We start from the raw sequence: 18,993 nt of genomic DNA on the forward strand, positions 1-18,993 counted from the left end.
CGGACACTTTTTAGCGCGGACCCGACGTCCATATAATTGTAAGTCAAGGGTAAAGTGTCAGTACTTCCATGGACTAACTCTTTCACAAGGAGCTCTACGGCTCCTAAAATGAAAATAACATGTTCTTAATTGATTCCAGTCTGGGTGTTCTTGGTAATGCCTCTGGAGGTTCCATTAGTCTCATAAATGTTAACCCTCGGACATATATTTTAAAACAAAATAGGAACTGTGGCAAATTGTGCCACAAAAAAAAACTTCACTTATTTTAACCTTGTGCGTACTAAACTATTTTAAGTCATATCTCTCCATTAATGCCATCAAGCCAGTTGACAAACCGGTCAATTAAATCTTGTGGCTAGGAAAGCAGCTATTTCATAAGCGGTAGCGGTAGGGAAGAGTAGAACTAGACAGTGCCTCACATTTAGGTTAAATGTATAACACGTTGAATTCCTCAGTTCGAATCCGACCGGATCGAAGGAATTTTTTCTGTGTTCGATCTTTGTATTAATAATTATAACAAACTAGTGGAGTAATTTCACAAAAAATAATTGAATATCAAGTCAATAAAAATTTAATTAATACAGTGAATAGCGACATCTCTCGCCAGGACTGGTAGCTGTAAAGGTACTAACTGGGTGATAAATCTGTCATAGATTTCTCATAGATGGCGCTAAGTCGTTGAAAAACCAAATACAAAGACACGACGCAAGCACATAGAAGAATTCGTGAGGTCCGTTGGTTCGTTCCGTGGCTTAGTTGGTATAGCGTCTGGCACGGTATGCAAGAAGACGTCGGTTCGAATCCGGCCGAATCGAAGGATTTTTTTCTGAGCGTTCGATCTTTGTATTAATAATTATAACAAACGAGTGGAGTAATTTCACATAAAAATAATTAAATATCAATTCAATAAACATTTCACTATTTAATTTATTTTTAATACCTATATGTCGATTGGTCCATAAGGCCCGAGTCGCTGTTTTTCTAGCCCCGTTTATGACACTCGAAAAAATAATTCGAACCACTTAAGTGGTACAGAAAGTGAACTTGGTTATGACAATGAAAGTGACTAAATTCGGCGATTTGTTGCCTCGACGTTCCTATTAGACGGAGACCTCATTCGAGATTGAATTAAAAGGACAGTCCTGCGCACGCGCTCCGTGCGAAGAAGCTTTATTCCTATTTTAACCGACTTCAAAAAACGAGCAGGTTCTGAATTTGACACGTTGTTTTTTGTATGTACATTACGCGAAAACTTCGGCATTTGTGCACCGATTTTGATGATGCTTTTTTTTTGTTGGAAAGAGGGTACCTCACAATTGGTCCCATTTTATTTGAAGAAAATAATCCACCTCTACGGGTGGTAAACTGGGAGATGAATCCGGATTCGCGCACTTTCCGGTAACCGATTTCAATAAAACTTGGCAAATAGATGTAATTCCACGAACTTTTGAGGTCGGTTTTACGATATTAAATTTAATAATCAAACTCACAGACACGACATCGAAATTAATATTATTTATTATATATTATTAAAGTTGTGGTATACTTTCCCAGAAGGTTCGACATTATCAAGACATTATTTTATTTTTCTAGATAATTATCATGATAATTATCCACGTTGTGTCAGCAATTTTTGGCTAAAAATAACTAACAGTGAGAAAACTAAATAAACACCAAGAAAAATCTTGAAGAAAACGATTCAATAGAAAAAATTGCTAGCAGCAATAACGTAGCCTTTTCTAGTTCTTCTTCATAAAAGTCCCACAAGAACAGTATTTCATATATTCTATTCACGTAATAATTTCTATTGTTAGTTATTTTTCTACTTGTTTTTAGCCAAAGTCAAAGAGTCAATGAATCATTTATTCCATAGGTCCACTTGAAAACGTCACATTTAAGCTACTGTTCGTTCACTGCGCTGACTTCCCTGAGAAGAACGAGCAAGAAACTCTATGGATTGCTCTTTTCAAATAAACTTAAATGCTATGGAATACACTTTGAATCCAATTAGTGTGGAATCTAGACCTATGTCGTCTTTCCATACATCTTTACCTAATACGTAGTCTTGAATTTCGTAACATGACTTTTCAATCAAAATATTTTTAATGTCGTTTTCAAACTTAGGAAATGATAATCTTAATATATGCTCCGGAACCTTATCTAAATCGTGGTACCATGATATTGGTTAGTTAAAATTTATGTTGTATATTATAATTTTAGTACTACATTACGTACTTTCGTGCCATCTCATCTTATAAAAGCGGTTCTTATAAAAGCCAATTGAAAACCAGTGTTACAACAGGCGAGCGTGACATATACTGAGTTGGATCCGATTCCACTTTTAGGACATATGTAATCACTAATTTGTTAAGTTTCAGTTTTCATGAGCTAGACGAAACGTTTCTTTCTTTCTTCCTATTTGGTTTGTGACTCTTTGAGATTGACATTTGACATGTACGTCTACGTCATAGAGTATATAACCAGAACTAGATACGAAGTAAGGGTCATCCATCCCTGGCAACTCATCAGGCAATGGGCCTTATATCACTTTTAAATATCAACTCTCATTTGTGCTGAAATCACAAATTAGAAAACTGAAATAATACAGCGCCAACAACTGACCCGTGTGTACATCACCGTATATTCCAAAAATATTCTGAATTTATTCTACTAAAGATAATATCTCTAACTATGGGAGGGCTGTTCTCGATTTGAAGTGAAACAATTGACGACACCCGTCAATTGTCGTAACATTAAATATCATGAAATTAACTGCCTCTGTGGCCGAACGGTTACGTTCCGGACCGCCACGCTGTGGTCCTAGGTTCGATTCCCGGGCCGGGAGAAATATTTTTATGTAGGCCATACAAATATTTCTCTCGTGAGTTTGGGTGTAATTTGTGGTTGTCTATGTGTGTGTCCATGGCACCCGCGACACAGGGTTTCGCTAGAACGGGACAATGTACAGTGTGTGCGTTATTACGTGACTATTATTATTATTCATTCGTTCATTCACTCTACTTGTTCATGTTATCACGAATGGACGTAACTAACAATTGTATCGATAAAAAAATATTTACATAGTTCGATTCCATATTTTATGTTCTATAGCTGTGACGTAGATTAATTGGTTTTCGACGAAACTATAAGCTACATTCATCGGTATTGTAAAGAATTGGATTGAATCGACAAGCGTGCCGAGAGGCTTACATGTGACTCGGAATTAGTAGAGGCGAAGCTGCAGAGCCTTGAACACCGCAGTTAAGTTGCCTGCCAACCTGTATTCCACAGGATATATCACGAAGAGTGTGCGATGGAATTGCATAATTTTCATCATCGGGGGACAAGACGTGGGCAGGAATTCCACCCCTATGTTGTGGATATTCCCAAGATTCGCACGAAGCGTATCGCTTCCACAGCGGCTAGAGAGTGGAATTCCCTACCTTATTCCCCGTATTCCCCGAACGCTATAACTTGCACCTTTTCAAGGCGATAGTGAATATGCATTATTTTGGTGTGCATGCTACATCGTCGATCTCATCATCACTTTCCATCAGGTAAGATGAAGGTCGATGCGCACTTATTCCTTTATAAAAATATTTTTAATTCTGCCGCCAAGCAGTATTGTGAGCTTTACTGCGTTATGGTTTTGAAGGATAAGGGTGCAGGTAAAACTTTGTCTAACGATGACGGGCGCAGCGGCAGAGCCTCTCAGATCTTTGCTATTTAAAGCTCTGAGTGACATTACAACTGTTAGGCGTTCCGGTTTTGAAGGGTATGGATATAAGGGACTTGTCAGTGACGCGCGCAGTGGCAGTGCCCCTCAGATCTTTGTAATTTAGCTCTGAGTGACACTGCAACTGTTATGGGCAAGCGCACTAAATGTTCTCCCCGCCACTTGTTAGCATCGAATAAAAAATTAAAGGGGGGTGATCATCATCGCCCATGGAGATCTGCAACATCAGAGGACCTGCCAACGCGTTGCCAGCCTTTGAGATAAATTTGTAGCATCTGAACCTAGTGTCAGTTTAGTTGCAACAGAACCCGATTGAGCCCAAATCGAGTATCGTGTGAGCCCTAGACTGGTTGCTTGTCAAAAATAATTTGAGTAGTCCCGGGTTCAGTTGCACCTCGAGAGATGACATTAAATTTGTATCGTCTGAACCCGAATTGGCTCGCTTTTTGAAGAACCCAATGTCAAAGCGCGAAGGAAATACTTCAGGACGGTTAAAAATCTTCTCCATGCCACATCTTGTAGGTTCGAGGAAGGAAAGAACGTGATGTCCGCGTGGGTTTAGTATTCCAGTACTCCAATTCACTACATTGGCCCTAGCTTTAAAAGGCGTTTAGTAGTATTTCCGGGACTCCAGACCTCCTTGTGTAGGCCCCAGAGTCCTTAACGCGTTGTCGCATTAAGATTCTTGCCTGTACCTAACCCACATAAGCTCTAGCTGCACATGATGTCATCTGTTTGTTTTATTTATTTGCAAGTATAATGTGACCATGCACACCGTTGAAACTTTTAGTGAAATAATTACTAAGTAGGTAATTGTAATACTTAAAATAATAATTGAAGGTTTAAATTTCACAGTATTTCTAATGAAAGTAATCTTAAGACCGTCTGAGATAGAGAATCACGGTAAGGGAGTAACCACACTTATTAAATGATAATCTCTTTCTCTCAAATTCGTGAAAATACATCTATTTTCCAAGTTTTGTAGAAATGGGTTACCGGAAAGTGCACAAAACCGGATTCAAACCCTAGTTTGCCACCCTTAGAGGTGGAATATTTTCTTCAAATTTAAATGGGACCGCTACTGAGGTACCTCCTCTTTATAACAAAAAAAAAATCATCAAAATCGGTTCACAAACTAGCCGAAGTTATCGCACAACATACTAAAAAATATTGTCAAATCGAGAACCTCCTCCTTTTTTTGAAAGCATTTGCTTTTCGCTCTTATTATATGGACATCGACATTTTTTTATCGGTTTAATGCGATTCCCTGTCGATAGGCTCACTAAGGCTCAATTTATATTTCAGCGGAACGGATTGGAAGCGATTTTTTGTAACGATATTGTACATAGACTAATGGACTTTATGATCAATAGTGTAACGTTGAAATTAGATACGAGCCAAAATCTTGCGCGGAATGCGCGAACATTCTCGAGCATGCACGTTACACAATTGACCATGAAGTTCATTATGCTATGTACAATATCGTTACAAAAATTCGCTTCCATTCCGTTCCGCCGCAATGTAAATTGAGCGTAAATCGGTACAGCACAACGGGGCGCCACTCCCGCGAGAACGACACAATGCGCGTGATACTGCTATTCTCGCTAGAGACCCCGAGCTTAATGTCGCTCTCGCGCAAGTCGCGCCGTCGTGCCAGCCCTACTGGACAGAGTAGGTAATAATGAATCTAGTAGTTCCGTGAACAGATGAAGTTATATAACTTCTTATTTAAATTACGCAACAACAAACAAAAATCTACCTTGTCGGCCATATTTTAGATGCATTTATAACGTTATTAAGAAATGTCACTGGCCAGATTGCAGTGCCGTCACGAGCGAACGAATCGAATTACGAAATTCAAATTCAAGCGTAGAACCTCTGATTGTCTGTGTGGGAAAATCGGAGGCATTGGTCGCGGACTGGGACAGCACATTTTGTGGTCACGCGTGAGCTTCTAATATTAAAAAAAAAGTGTTGCAATTCTACTTTTTTGCGTTTTTGAAAGAATTTAGGCGATTGCATTAATATTGTTCTCACGATAGAGTTGTCTGATAAAACATTTTCCCAACAAAATATGCTATTGTTTCTTAGAAATGCGGAACACTAGAGTATTCATTAATCATTAAAACATCATTGCTTTTTATTAACGTGATCTTTTTATTTAATACGTTGGCCCATTTTGTCTGATTACATATATTTTTTTTAATATAGATTTTTATTTTTAATAAAAATAAGTAAGTACACATTTGATCTCCATCTCCCCTGATGGAAAGTGACGATGAGGTCGACGATGGGGCATGCACACCTAAATAATACCTATTCACTGTCGCCTTGAAAAGACCCAAGTTATAATGTTCAGGGAACAAGTCCGCAGGCAGGTAGTTCCACTCCATAGCCGTTCGCCATATAAATGTGGAAGCGTAACGCTTCGTGTGAATCTTAGAATCTTAGATACTTAAAATAATAGTTAATTTGGTAACAGTTTAATAGCTAATAACTTATTATAACTTTTAGATGCGCGAAAATGCGGTCTTGAACCCCCAAACCCGAATTATTGGAATATATATTAGGTTTAATCGGGAATATAATCACTATATTATAATATAATATTATAGTAGTGTAGTATACTATAATATATTTGATATATTATATGAAAATATATTATCTTTGTTGTACCTTGACAGCACGCTTTAACACTTCGCATATCACTAACCTAACCTAACCTCACTGTTGAACATGGACACATTCTATCTTATGCCGATGACACGGTCCTTGTATTTGAAGGCTCAACCTGGGAGTCGGTGTTCGAGAGTACTGAACTGGGTCTTCGCAGGGTATCTGAGTGGCTAAAAAGAAACCTTCTGACATTAAACATTGCCAAAACTAACTATATGTGTTTTACTAAATACACAAGTACTCAACCACAAAAAGACGTCATACTTAAAGTACATACTTGTAACAATATAGTTAGTCCTCAGTGTAATTGCATGGAGGTACAGAGGGTTGCTTCTACCAAGTATCTAGGCATCATGCTGGATCAGCGCCTGTCGTGGCACTCACATATTGAATATGTAAATGGCAGAATTAGAAAACTGATTTGGCTTTTTAAAACACTAAGACACATTGCTGACAAGACATTACTTGACCAGCTGTACATTACCTTGGCGCAATCTATAATGAGTTATTGCATTGTCGTGTGGGGTGGCGCAGGTAAAACTAAGTTTCTGGAAGTGGAGAGAGGGCAGCGATGTATCCTTAAGGTGATGTATTCAAAATCATACAGATTCCCTACTAATGAACTTTACCAATCTTGTGGTCACCTCTCAATGAGGAAACTATACATTCTGTTGGCTGTACTAAAGGTTCACAGGTCCCTTCCTTATAACCCTCTGCTTGTGTCTCGTAGACGGAAAAATGTTGTGGTACCACAACCAATTTTCAAATCTGTATTCGCTAAAAGACAATTCAAGGTAAAATCTACACTCTTGTATAATATTGTTAATGAAAAAATAAATATTTACCACTTGAACTTGTACAATAGTGAAGCGGCGTTGACAGATTGGTTGCTGACACTTGACTTTGAAGAAACGGAGAACATAATCCCCACTTAATGTATTTACACACAATATCAATATAAAATCATATTTTTTGTTTCTCTACCTTATTATTCCATAATCTATAATGGTTGTTATTTTATACTTTGTTTAAGCTATAGGGATTTGTAGCCTGTAATGATAACGAATAATTAATTGATCTGTATTTGAAAGTTAAGGCAGGTTTTTCGGGAAAGTATAGAAAATAGAGAGTTACTTTAATATTTTTATATCTTTTTCTTGTATACATTTGTCATTTTCAACATTTATTAAATTAGTTAAGCTGGTGTGCATTTGTCATCTAGACTAGTTAGTTAATTTTAGTATACTGGCATCACCTGTGATGTCTAGTAAATTTATTTTGTATAATTTTATTGCTTGTTTGTGTTACCTAATATAATTAATAGATTAAGTTTGTTTCCTACAACTAAAAGATAATGGAAGAGCGGGCCTTCCTGTCACAGGTGGATGACACCTACTAGGAAGTCCCAACCTTATTTTAAGACGACTAAGAAAAAAGAAATAAACTTTTTCATTTAATTTCATTTCATTTCATAAAAAAAAAAAAAAAAAAAAAAAAAAAAAAAAAATATGTATTAAACGCGTGTTTTATATGGAGCATTATCTGTTGGGGCTCCATTCTAACGCAAAGAGTATACAAGTAGCCAATAGCGAGTAGTACCCAGCACTATGATATAACATACAGGTTCATAAATTACAATATAGTCAACCACACACTCAACAATTTACGGCCAATAGAGAGTACTACGGATTCAACCCTAACGTGTAGCGTTATGTATCCCACCAACCAGTAGCGACTAATAAGGATTATGTTACGGTCTAGGCACTAGGGAATTAGTAAGGATTCAAGCCTAAAATGTAACGTCTAGTACAGACTAGTAAGGATGCAACCCGAACGCGTAAATTTGTTTTTTTTTTTATGACACCAAGTGACGGGACGAACAAGTCGTACGGCTGGCGGTAAGCGACACGCCTATCCATAACAGTTGCAGTAGCATTCAGAGCTTTAGATCATACGGGCACTGCCACTGCGCCCGTCGCCCTGAGAAATAACTTGACAAGTCCCATGTGCCTGCAATTTCACCAGCATCCTTACCTTTCTAAACCGAGATGCAGTAATGCTCACGTTACTGCTTGGCGGCAGAAATAAGTGAAGTGGCAGTGCTTCCCTAGACGGTCTCTTTCATAAGGAGATCTACTACTATGTTTCTAATTAGCAGAAAGAGAACAGTAAGGATTCAACCCTAACTTACAACGATACGTATCTAACTAGCCCTTAGAGAGTAGTACCCAGCAGTGAAATTCACATGGGTTGATACATTACAGTAAGTACCAATAAAACTAAATTAATGGACCATGTGCACTTGTTTGGCCTAATTTCCCACATGTGCGGCAATCAAAATCATTATCAATTGCTTCTAGAGAACGTTAACTGTTACCATCGTGTGAGAACATTATTTCACTGTAACTTATGGAGTCATTACATGAAAGTCGCAACGATCTCGTCCGTTAGAATGTTCAAATACCGCTTGTATGATGTATCTCTTCCTCCCATGAACAGTTCGAACAACTCATTTCTCTGATATAAGTCAACATTCTAAACATTTTCTACTTCATAGGGAAGTAAATTGGGCCGTGTTTGGTGTGGGTCAGCGAGTGAGTTCCGTATCTTACTTTAAAAAAGTAAAGATATTATACTATGACTTTAACCCTTCAATCGATGTGCATTTATGAGGCCTGTGTTCATGTCAAACAAAATCTAGGCAGCCTTAATTTAGTCAAAACTAAATATCCTAGAAATACAAGGAGTAAAATAGAAATACGGTCCAAATAACGCCCTAATTTGGAATTTTACAATATAACGATATTAGCACCCAAATTATTTAATAGATTACCAAACGCTGTTAAAGAATTAAATTGCAGATATTTTAAATTGAATTTGTTTAATTGGTTACAATATTGATGAATTTTTACTTGACAAAGTAAAATGAAAATTTTTACTAATAAGCTAATTGTATATGTATATTAAGCGTCTATTACATCATCATTCAGCCATACGACGCCCACTGCTGGGCATAGGCCTCCCCCAACGATCTCCACAACGATCGGTCCTGCGCTGCCCGCATCCATCGGCTTCCCGCGACCTCCACCAGATCGTCGGTCCACCTGGTGGGGGGCCTACCCACTGAGCGTCGTCCGGTGCGCGGTCGCCATTGAAGAACCTTTCCGCCCCAACGGCCATCGGTTCTCCTAGCTATGTGCCCCGCCCACTGCCACTTCAGCTGAGCAATTCTTCGAGCTATGTCGGTTACCTTAGTTCTCCTACGGATTTCCTCATTTCTGATTCTATCACGCAGGGAAATACCGAGCATCGCTCTCTCCATTGCCCGCTGAGTGACCTTGAGCCTTCTTATGAGGCCTATAGTGAGGGACCACGTTTCTGATCCATATGTGATCACTGGCAACACACACTGGTCAAAGACTTTCGTCTTGAGACATTGAGGTAATTTGGACGCAAAGATTTTTTGGAGTTTCCCGAACGCTGCCCATCCGAGCTGGATTCGACGAGAGATCTCTTTCTCAAAGTTGGACTTACCTAACTGGACTTACCTAACTGGACTGTCTGCCCCAGGTATACGTAATGGTCAACAACTTCGAGTGTAATGCTCCCAATTTTTACTGGAGCGGGTACAACATGGACATTCGACATGATCTTCGTCTTGTCCATGTTCATCTTAAGACCCACTCTTTGGGAAACACTACTGAGATCTTCGAGCATTGTGTTCAGGTCTCCCAAGGTCTCAGCCATAAGAACTATATCATCGGCAAATCGAAGGTGTGTTAGGTACTCGCCATTGATGTTGATGCCAAGTCCTTTCCAGTCCAGAAGCTTGAAAATATCCTCCAACGCAGCAGTGAACATCTTTGGAGATATCACATCTCCCTGTCTCACGCTTCGTTGCAGTTGGATAGGATTAGAGCTCTGATCCTGTAATCGGACTGACATAGTGGCATTTTTGTATAAGTACCTTAACACCTCTATATACCTATAGTCTATTTGGCACCTTTGGAGAGACTGCAGCACCGCCCAGGTCTCGATCGAATCAAAGGCCTTCTCATAGTCCACAAACGCTAAGCAAAGTGGCCGGTTATACTCCTCGGTCTTCTGTATAACCTGCCGCAGCGTATGGATGTGGTCTATGGTACTAAAACCCTTTCGGAAACCGGCTTGTTCGGGAGGTTGGAAGTCGTCAAACCTGCGAGCGAGACGATTCGTGATAACTCTCGAAAACAACTTATAGATATGGCTCAGAAGCGAGATTGGCCGATAGTTCTTCAAGAGTGTTTTATCACCCTTTTTGAAGAACAGAACGACCTCGACTCTGCCCCATGCCTTCGGCGTTTGACCTTCGACGATGACAGAATTGAAAAGCTTCTGGAGGACTTTAAGTATCGGCTTGCCACCCGCTCTCAGAAGTTCTGTAGTGATTCCATCATCGCCCGCCGCTTTGTTGTTCTTGAGTTGTTTGAGAGCCACACTAATCTCATACAGGCTGACGTCCGGGATATCTTCGGTATAATGTCGGGTAAGCTTGGCTCTGGGGTCTCTAACCTCGCTTTCAACAGGTGCTTTCGTGGAGTATAGCTGTCGATAGAAACTCTCTATCTCCCTCAGGATTTCAGGCTTAGATGAAATGATGCTACCGTCATCAGTCTTTAGCTTCGTCAGTTGGCTTTGCCCAATAGACAGATCTCTCGCGAATACCTTGGAGCCTTTGTTCCGCTCAATGGCCTCTTTAATACGCTCTGTATTAAATTGGCGTATGTCGCTAGTCAAAGACTTCGATATCTGCCTATTTAGCCGCCTGTAGTGACTTGCATCCTCTGAGTTCTGTAGCCTCATTTCATTTCTATATTCCATGAGTTGAAGTGTTTTGTCGGAGAGTTTCTTTGTTCTGGTACGGTGGGTTTTGAAAAACTTGGACCCAACCGTACGGACAGTGTCCACCACCATGTTGTTTAGATCGTCCACATCTATGCAGTTTTCGAGGGCTTCGAAGCGGTTTTGAAGTTCGAGCTGAAAGCTCTCGGGGTTTTGGAGTTGTGCAGGTATTGGTCGGAGCGTAGACTCTATCAGTCGAGTTCTTTCCAGCCGGATATTGATATTCAATGTGCCTCGTACCAACCGGTGATCACTTCCTGTTTTAACGGTGTTGATCACAGAGACATCATTGAATATATGCTTTTTCGTCGACATGATAAAGTCAATCTCATTTTTTATTTTGCCGTCCGGACTCATCCAGGTCCACTTACGAGTTGGAGATTTCCTGAAAAAGGTGTTCATCATATAGAGGTTCTCCTTTTCCATGAAATCAACCAACATCCGGCCTCTGGCGTTCCGCTGTCCAACTCCAAATTGCCCCACTCTCAGTTCATCACCGCAACGCTTTCCCAACTTTGCATTAAAGTCCCCCATAACAATCGTGTAGTGGGTTTTGTAGCTATGCATGGCTTTTGAGATCTCCTCATACATAGCCTCCACTTCGTCATCTGGGTGTGTCGAGGTCGGAGCATAAACCTGAATGACATTCAACGAATATCGTTTTGATATTCTGAGTATCAGGTATGCCACCCTGGTCGACACACTTCCGATGGAAATCACGTTGTTAACAAGGGACTTGTGGACAATAAACCCGACACCGCCAAGGGACTGTTGGTCGCCCTCCCGGTAGTACAGTAAGTTGCCGGAATTAAGGATTATCGAGTCCTCCCCCTCTCTTCGGACTTCAGATAGCCCAATGATATCCCAGCGTAACTTACTAATAGCTTCTTCCAATTCTGTGAGCTTTGCGTCGGTCCTCAATGTGCGCGTGTTGTAGGTTGCCAGGTCCAGTCGTCGTCGTTGATGGTAGCCGGGTCTCCCCCGGGGATTCTTCGCACCCCATGCCCTGTTTCCAAAGCCGCTACCGTGACTAGGAAGAGCAGGACTGCCGGGGACTAGGGGCCAATTCTTTGGTGTGTGTATCATAGGGAGGGTTGTGCCATAATCGCCACGCTTGGCAGGCGGGTTGGCGATCGCAGTTCTGGTCAAGATGGGTAGAAGACGCTGCTGCCCGTCTTCTTCTGACAATTTTTTCCTTAGTCGCCTTTTACGACACCCACAGGACAAGAAGGGGGTGGTGCTATTCTAGGCCGGCACCACACGGCACTCTATTACATAACAAAGAATATTTATAATAACAATTGTGTAATAAGGCCATATCGGTAGTAACAACTTACGTTATAGACAGGCGTGTAGCTTACCATCAGGCGCACGACTTGTTCGTCCCGTCACTAGATATTATTAAAAAAAAAGAAAAACATTTTTGACGTTTAGTGCAAATGGCTATTATACCAAAGGATTCGCTCTGGACCTTTTGGAGGGAAAAGTGTCGTTTTTATTTTGACTTTCAATTATTTTGTGAAATCTAGTTTAAAGTGGAATAGGATAGTGCTATTGTGCCTTAATCGAAGATTAAAATGCGAAATTATACGAATCTCGAATTAAAATACCCGTAACAGCCCGTTTTAAGGAATCCCGAGTCAATCCTAGCACGTCGCCTCAAATTGCCTATCCTTTTTGTGGCGGCCATATTTACAGAAACATAATTTAAACTTCACGTTTAGGCTGATGGCTTTGCCAAAGCCTTAAAAACTTTAAAAAAAAATTATACCAAAGGTACAAATACAACAAACAATATTTTTTTGAATAATAATTGTAAATTACTGTTCCATAAAATTCATGTAAGAAAGAAGACAAACGAAAGTTGTTTGCATGCTAAGTAAGTAGGTAACTATTTGAATTATATACAAACCATTGTAAAGGGGTCTGCGACACGACAAAACAAAAGAATACGAGCATTCTATTGACAGGTTTGGTGTGAATGGTATGGTTGTTACTATTACAATAAGGTGTAGAATTAACGGTTCTGGATCTACGAAATCGGGTTGTACGAATATCAGCATCCGTATCCGCGGATAATCTGCATTAATTAAAATATCCGGATGCTGACATTTATTGCTGATGTTCGAGTCGTGACATGAGCTAAAAATACGCTGGATTAGTTTACAAATATTCCAGAAACAGACCGTAAGCCGAAAAAGCAGCTCAGCTGTTGTTTAAAATATAATTGGAATAAAATTCCACAACGATTAAGCTAGGCAGATTGATAAATGTCACAAAATCATTAAAATAACATTTTATACAATACCAAAGAAAATAGATAGTTTTTTCATGTTAATAGATTCAGTAAGGATATACATATTTCGCGTTTTTTTAAATAGTATCTGCTGATTTTAAGGTAAAAAATCAGCATCCGCATCTGCATCAGTAACAACCCTGGTCTGAAGTTTCAGACCAGGTAATAAGTGTTGGTAACCTAGTGGGAGAAAGGCCTGTTTCTCAATTCAGACGGTTAGAATCCTTGTGGAACCATGTACTCTTTTATTTGTAAACTTCTAAAAAACATCTGCAAAGTAATTTAGTAATGTAAATATGTCCCAATACATATTGGACCTATGTGGGAATTACAGCCCAAGTCCTCTCATTATAAGAGGAGGTCTGCGCCCTAACACAAGGTCTATAATATAAGCTAATGATTACAATTATATATAAGCTACCTCCATGGCCCAACGGTTACCATGCTGGTCTACCACGCAAAGGTCCCGGGTTCGATTCCTCAGGATAAATATTTGTATAGCCTACATTTATTCCTTTATTATGTCTATGTGTGTGTCCATGGCACCTGAGACACAGGGTTTCCCAAGTATCTTTGCGATTTAAAACTCTGAGTGGCATCGCAACTGTCAACTGTCTGTTTTGAATCATATTTGTGTGGAATCTGTCTCTCTCTGGAGACTCGCATTGTCTTTCCATACATCTTTGTCTAACACATAGTCTACAATTTCGTAATATGACTTGTCAATTAAAATATTTTGTAAATTTTAAACTTAGAAAATGGTAATCTTAATATATGCTCTGGAATATTATTGTAAAAACGTACACAATTCCCCATAAAATAATCATTTGCCTTAGTTAAAAGAAATTGTGGTACCATGAGTTCGGACTTTCTTCTAAGGTTAATATTATGGATATCTTCTTTCTTAACGAAATTATGTATATTTTTATGGGCATACAAAATATTTGAGTAAATGTACTGTGACGCCGCGATACCAGTCATGATACCAGTTTCCTTAAACTTTTCTCTGAGAGAAATCCGAGAACCTAAATGGTACACATAACAAATTGTTCGTTTTTGCAACACAAATATTGGTTTGTATATCTGATGTTAAGGATAGGTGTTGTGTACCACCAGGTGCTCGACTTCTTCATCCCGTTACTGGATATCATAAAAAAAGAATAAACTTAGGTAGCTAAAGGGTAAAATTGCCACCTTTAAAGGTAGAAAATATTATTAAAAAATATGAATACCCATGCATTAAAAAATTGAGAGCGAACCAAGCTGCTGCAAGCTGATTCTTGAACCAAGGCAAACTTAGCATGATCAAATTGAGGACGTCCTAAAGAACCAGGACTAGAGTACCCCGAACTAATAAGCATATATGAAATTACTGATGCGTGTGAAAGATGTGTGTCAGATAAGTATTTGTTGATAGAAGCACTTTGTAATTAAATGTAATCTGATATATTGGAATTTAATCAGCCATTTAATGTTTTTTGATTGATTGATGAGTTGATGACTTATTAATATTACGTACTAACATTTAAAGTCCTATTTCTATACACATTAGGTAACAATATGTAACCTGTTCTTTTAGTTATTCATGTTTTTTTCGTTGGTTGGGATACTAACATATGAAAGATTTTTGTATTATAATAATATGGTATTGCGTATACAGCTACATTTAACAAGTCTCGCAAAGTTTTCATTTAAAATGGGTATTTATAACAGCATCAGAAAAGAAACTTTGAAAATCCAGACATTACTTCAGAGTTCATATTGAGTTTTCAAAATAAAGTTATAGAAATAAAACTCTTGTAATAAGAAGTTTGTACTTTAAAGAAATATTCTTACAATTACAAATGAACAGTATTGCAAATATTTTAAAATAAAGTGGTTTCATATATTTAGGAATAAACAAAGGATAACAATAAATTAACTAAAAACATTAAAAAATACATTAAATGTAATTTATAATGAATATTATAATGTAAAGTGAATGTCCAGCTTTAGTTTGTTTGTTGAGTTTTATATAAGATTTTGTTTAAACATTTTATGATAATATGAATGTTAATTATGTTGTGGTACCCTACCAGGGTTCAGGTACACAAAATTTTTAATAGTACACCATATCAACCGCGTGATATTTTTTTCTTCATTTATGAGAAGGTCAGAGACCACTGCCTAGTCATTAGGTTCTCTTTTTCTTCAGTAAATATGTTTCGATTTAAGTCTTCAGTGTAAGAGCTTCAGTATTTCAGCAAGAGCAGTGTAAAGTACATGTTTGAAAAAATTGACATTGTTAATGTTATTTCGCACTGTTGCCTATGTTCATTCCTTTTTATAAATATGGGACTTGTGGACACAAGAACCGAAATGACATTTATCCATTTCCAGTGAATAAGAAGCACTGTAAAATATTTACAAATGTTTTATTTAGTGACCCTTGCAGAAAACACTATTTGCAATTACTGTATCTTTCATAAATTTCATAACAAAATTTCTCGTCCTTCGGGACAGGCAAGGAAGTATAATTGGTCGTATTGCTGATCTTAGATTGTAAATTTTGTGACATTTTTTCGCGGGAAATATATCTTTGCCTTCCATGAATTTGTAAAAAAAAATCAAAAATAGACAAAGGCATCGGAGCCATACTACCAGTTAAATTGCAATTCATTTAACGGATAAAATCAGCGTTGAAACGAACGACGTTGTTGAATAAAGTAAGTGGATATAAATTAAAAGTTACTTATCGACATTGTTATAAATTAAATAATTAATGAAAAGTAGCATCATTAAGACGATTCTTTAGTTATTACATTTAAGCAATCTAAAATCGAGGTCACATTGCCGCCAGAGGAAAAAAAAATTTCGCAACTACTATCCATCGAGTAAGGTAAAAACAACTTATGGCAGTGATCTCATCTCGCATTTTGCAACTTAGTTCAAACTTATTTTAAAATATTTTCCATAAATAATTAAGTTATTTAACTTACCTAAGATAGTACACAGCGTCCACAATACAATTTTTTCAACTTAAATGTGGAAAAAACGGAATTCTGGGCGACAAAATCACATAAAATTAGAACCGATAATTAACAACCAAGTGTCACAAAAATCCAGATCATAAATCAGCAATACCATATCACAGATGCACACAACACTTTGTAAAGTTGTCTTTGATTGTATATTTGGGAAATTTATAAACAACACACTGTTAATAATTGAATAAAATAAAAAGTAAACAAAACAACCACGAGCGATGAAAAACTGATTAGAGTGAGTAACTAAACTGAAGTGAGTAATGAAATCGCTGCATTTGACGCGTCAATATGGTGCTGCCATTTTAAGGGACTTTGTAAAATTTTTAAGGTGTTTTTAAAATTTTCAATACATTGTTTAAAATTAAATTTGAAATTAAAGTATTTCCCGTTCATAAAATAACACTGACGGGCATGTAACTGTGTATTTATATTATCTGAACTGAGGCTAAATATAATACCAATGCTAACTAATGCTTCTATGTAATTGTAATGATGAGACTAGTGTTTAATCTATTTTTTATCTTCTATCCTTTCGATATTGAATTTAACATTCTAATTCGTTGATTGACGTGGCTAACCTTACATTAATAACATAAATATAGAAACTATTACCTACTTGCTAGCATTGAAACTACAAAAGTATGATTGGAAAATATAGATGATTTAGTAAATTACTGTTTTGCTTTTTTGAACGGCATATAAGAATATTATCCACCAGGTCTTATTACCTTGTTTTCTATTATCCAATTTAAAAAAATACAATGTAGGTAAACACAAATTTCACTATGGTATTATTGCTACACTATGGTATTAAGTGCAGTCTGTTGCTATCTTCATTATTAATATAAAGCTATAAACACGCCACCTATTGAGAAGTGGCTATATTATAAATATTGTTCCTAATAAACGTTATAAAAAAATTAAATTCAATAATATGAAACTTCATTATTATAATAAATCATCAAGATTTTTTTCGTCAATGTATTACTTTTTTAGACTTACAGATTTACAATGCTATTATTATGTATGTTCAATTATCTAGCCATCTCCGCATTTTCCAATAGGATGCTGAACGCCATGAATAAATACGTATTAAGTAAATACTTAATGCGGTTATAATTTCTAATTTACATGTTCAAAATTAACAGAACAACACGCGCGACTTTGCTCGTGACGAATTAGTTAACTACTGGAACACGTTGGCGTCTTACCATCACAGCACTTAGCATGTTATTAGTCCATTAGGAAAATTTAATAAACCTCCCTTTAGTTCGGCGATTGTAACAACTGAACAAGAATCTGACCAAAGAATTCCAGCGTAGTTCCGTCTCCTAGATTTAAATTAATTTCATAATTATGTCGACTTTCTTGTTCAATTTTCAATTTCAATGTTATAATTTAAAAAAATATTTAAAAAATCGAACGTTAAGCGAGCATCCAATGATTGATTATCAATCGTTAAACAAGTTATCGAGAATCGTGTAATCTATTGTTATAAATCGAATACAATAATTAGGTACAAGTTCAAGAGCACGTCAAGTTTAACACTAAAGGTCATATTCCAGAACTCAACTCAATGCTCAAATCAGGACTTGAATATGGTTTAAAGCACTCGAAATCATACTCAAGTCCTTGCCATTAGGGTCTTATTTCCAGTGCTTGTGTTGCCAGTGCAATCCTGACTTGAGCATTGAATAGAGTTCTAGATTACGACCCTAAGGATCGCATTCCAGAACTCTACTCAATGCTCAAGTCAGGATTTGAGCAGACTTGAGTATGATTTCAAGCACTGGAAATACGACCCTAATGGCAAGGACTTGAGTATGATTTTCAGTGCTTTAAATCATACTCAAGTCCTGACTTGAGCATTGAGTAGAGTTCTAGAATACGACCCTTAGGCTGCTAACAGATTGACTGCATGTTTGCAGTTAATGCGTGAAGTCGTAATCAACTTCATGCAGCCGGGACCACAACTGCACTGCCGTACATTAAGGCACAACTCACACTGGCGCAGAGTCGAAGCGTCGCGACGCGTCATGTTTTTCGCCTTTAGTATATTCATCTCTATTTTCCCATTATTAAGGTACAAATTTGTGTTATGCAAATATGGAAAGCATCATTATATCATTAAATAATTTCAATATTCTAAAACTGGGTTAAGGTTCTCTTATGGTAAATCAAAAAATGATTTTGTCACATAACCGCGTTTTCATTTGCGGATGGCAGTGCATGCATTTATGTGTGAAATCGTCATTAACTTCATGCAGCCGATCCCGGCTGCTTGAAATCGGTTTCGACTGCATGCAGTTAATGCGTGAAGTCGTTATCCGAAACCTCGAACGCATGAAGTTAATGACGATTTCACGCATTAACTGCAT

At 37.7% G+C, this 18,993-nt stretch overlaps 1 protein-coding gene across 1 annotated transcript in view; it reads right to left on the reverse strand.

Moving 5' to 3' along the window:
- Window positions 1–16,701, reverse strand: part of LOC113233691 (pleckstrin homology-like domain family B member 2) — a 169,109-nt gene extending 152,408 nt beyond the window's left edge. Inside the window, exon 1 of the mRNA XM_026468870.1 lies at window positions 16,568–16,701. The gene's annotated coding sequence lies outside the window, so the exon portion shown is untranslated. The remainder of the gene's footprint in view (window positions 1–16,567) is intronic.
- Window positions 16,702–18,993: the final 2,292 nt, after the last annotated feature.

This window comes from Hyposmocoma kahamanoa, unplaced genomic scaffold (genome assembly GCF_003589595.1).
Source record: "Hyposmocoma kahamanoa isolate Upper Pololo Valley unplaced genomic scaffold, ASM358959v1 79, whole genome shotgun sequence".
Classification (NCBI taxonomy): domain Eukaryota; kingdom Metazoa; phylum Arthropoda; class Insecta; order Lepidoptera; family Cosmopterigidae; genus Hyposmocoma; species Hyposmocoma kahamanoa.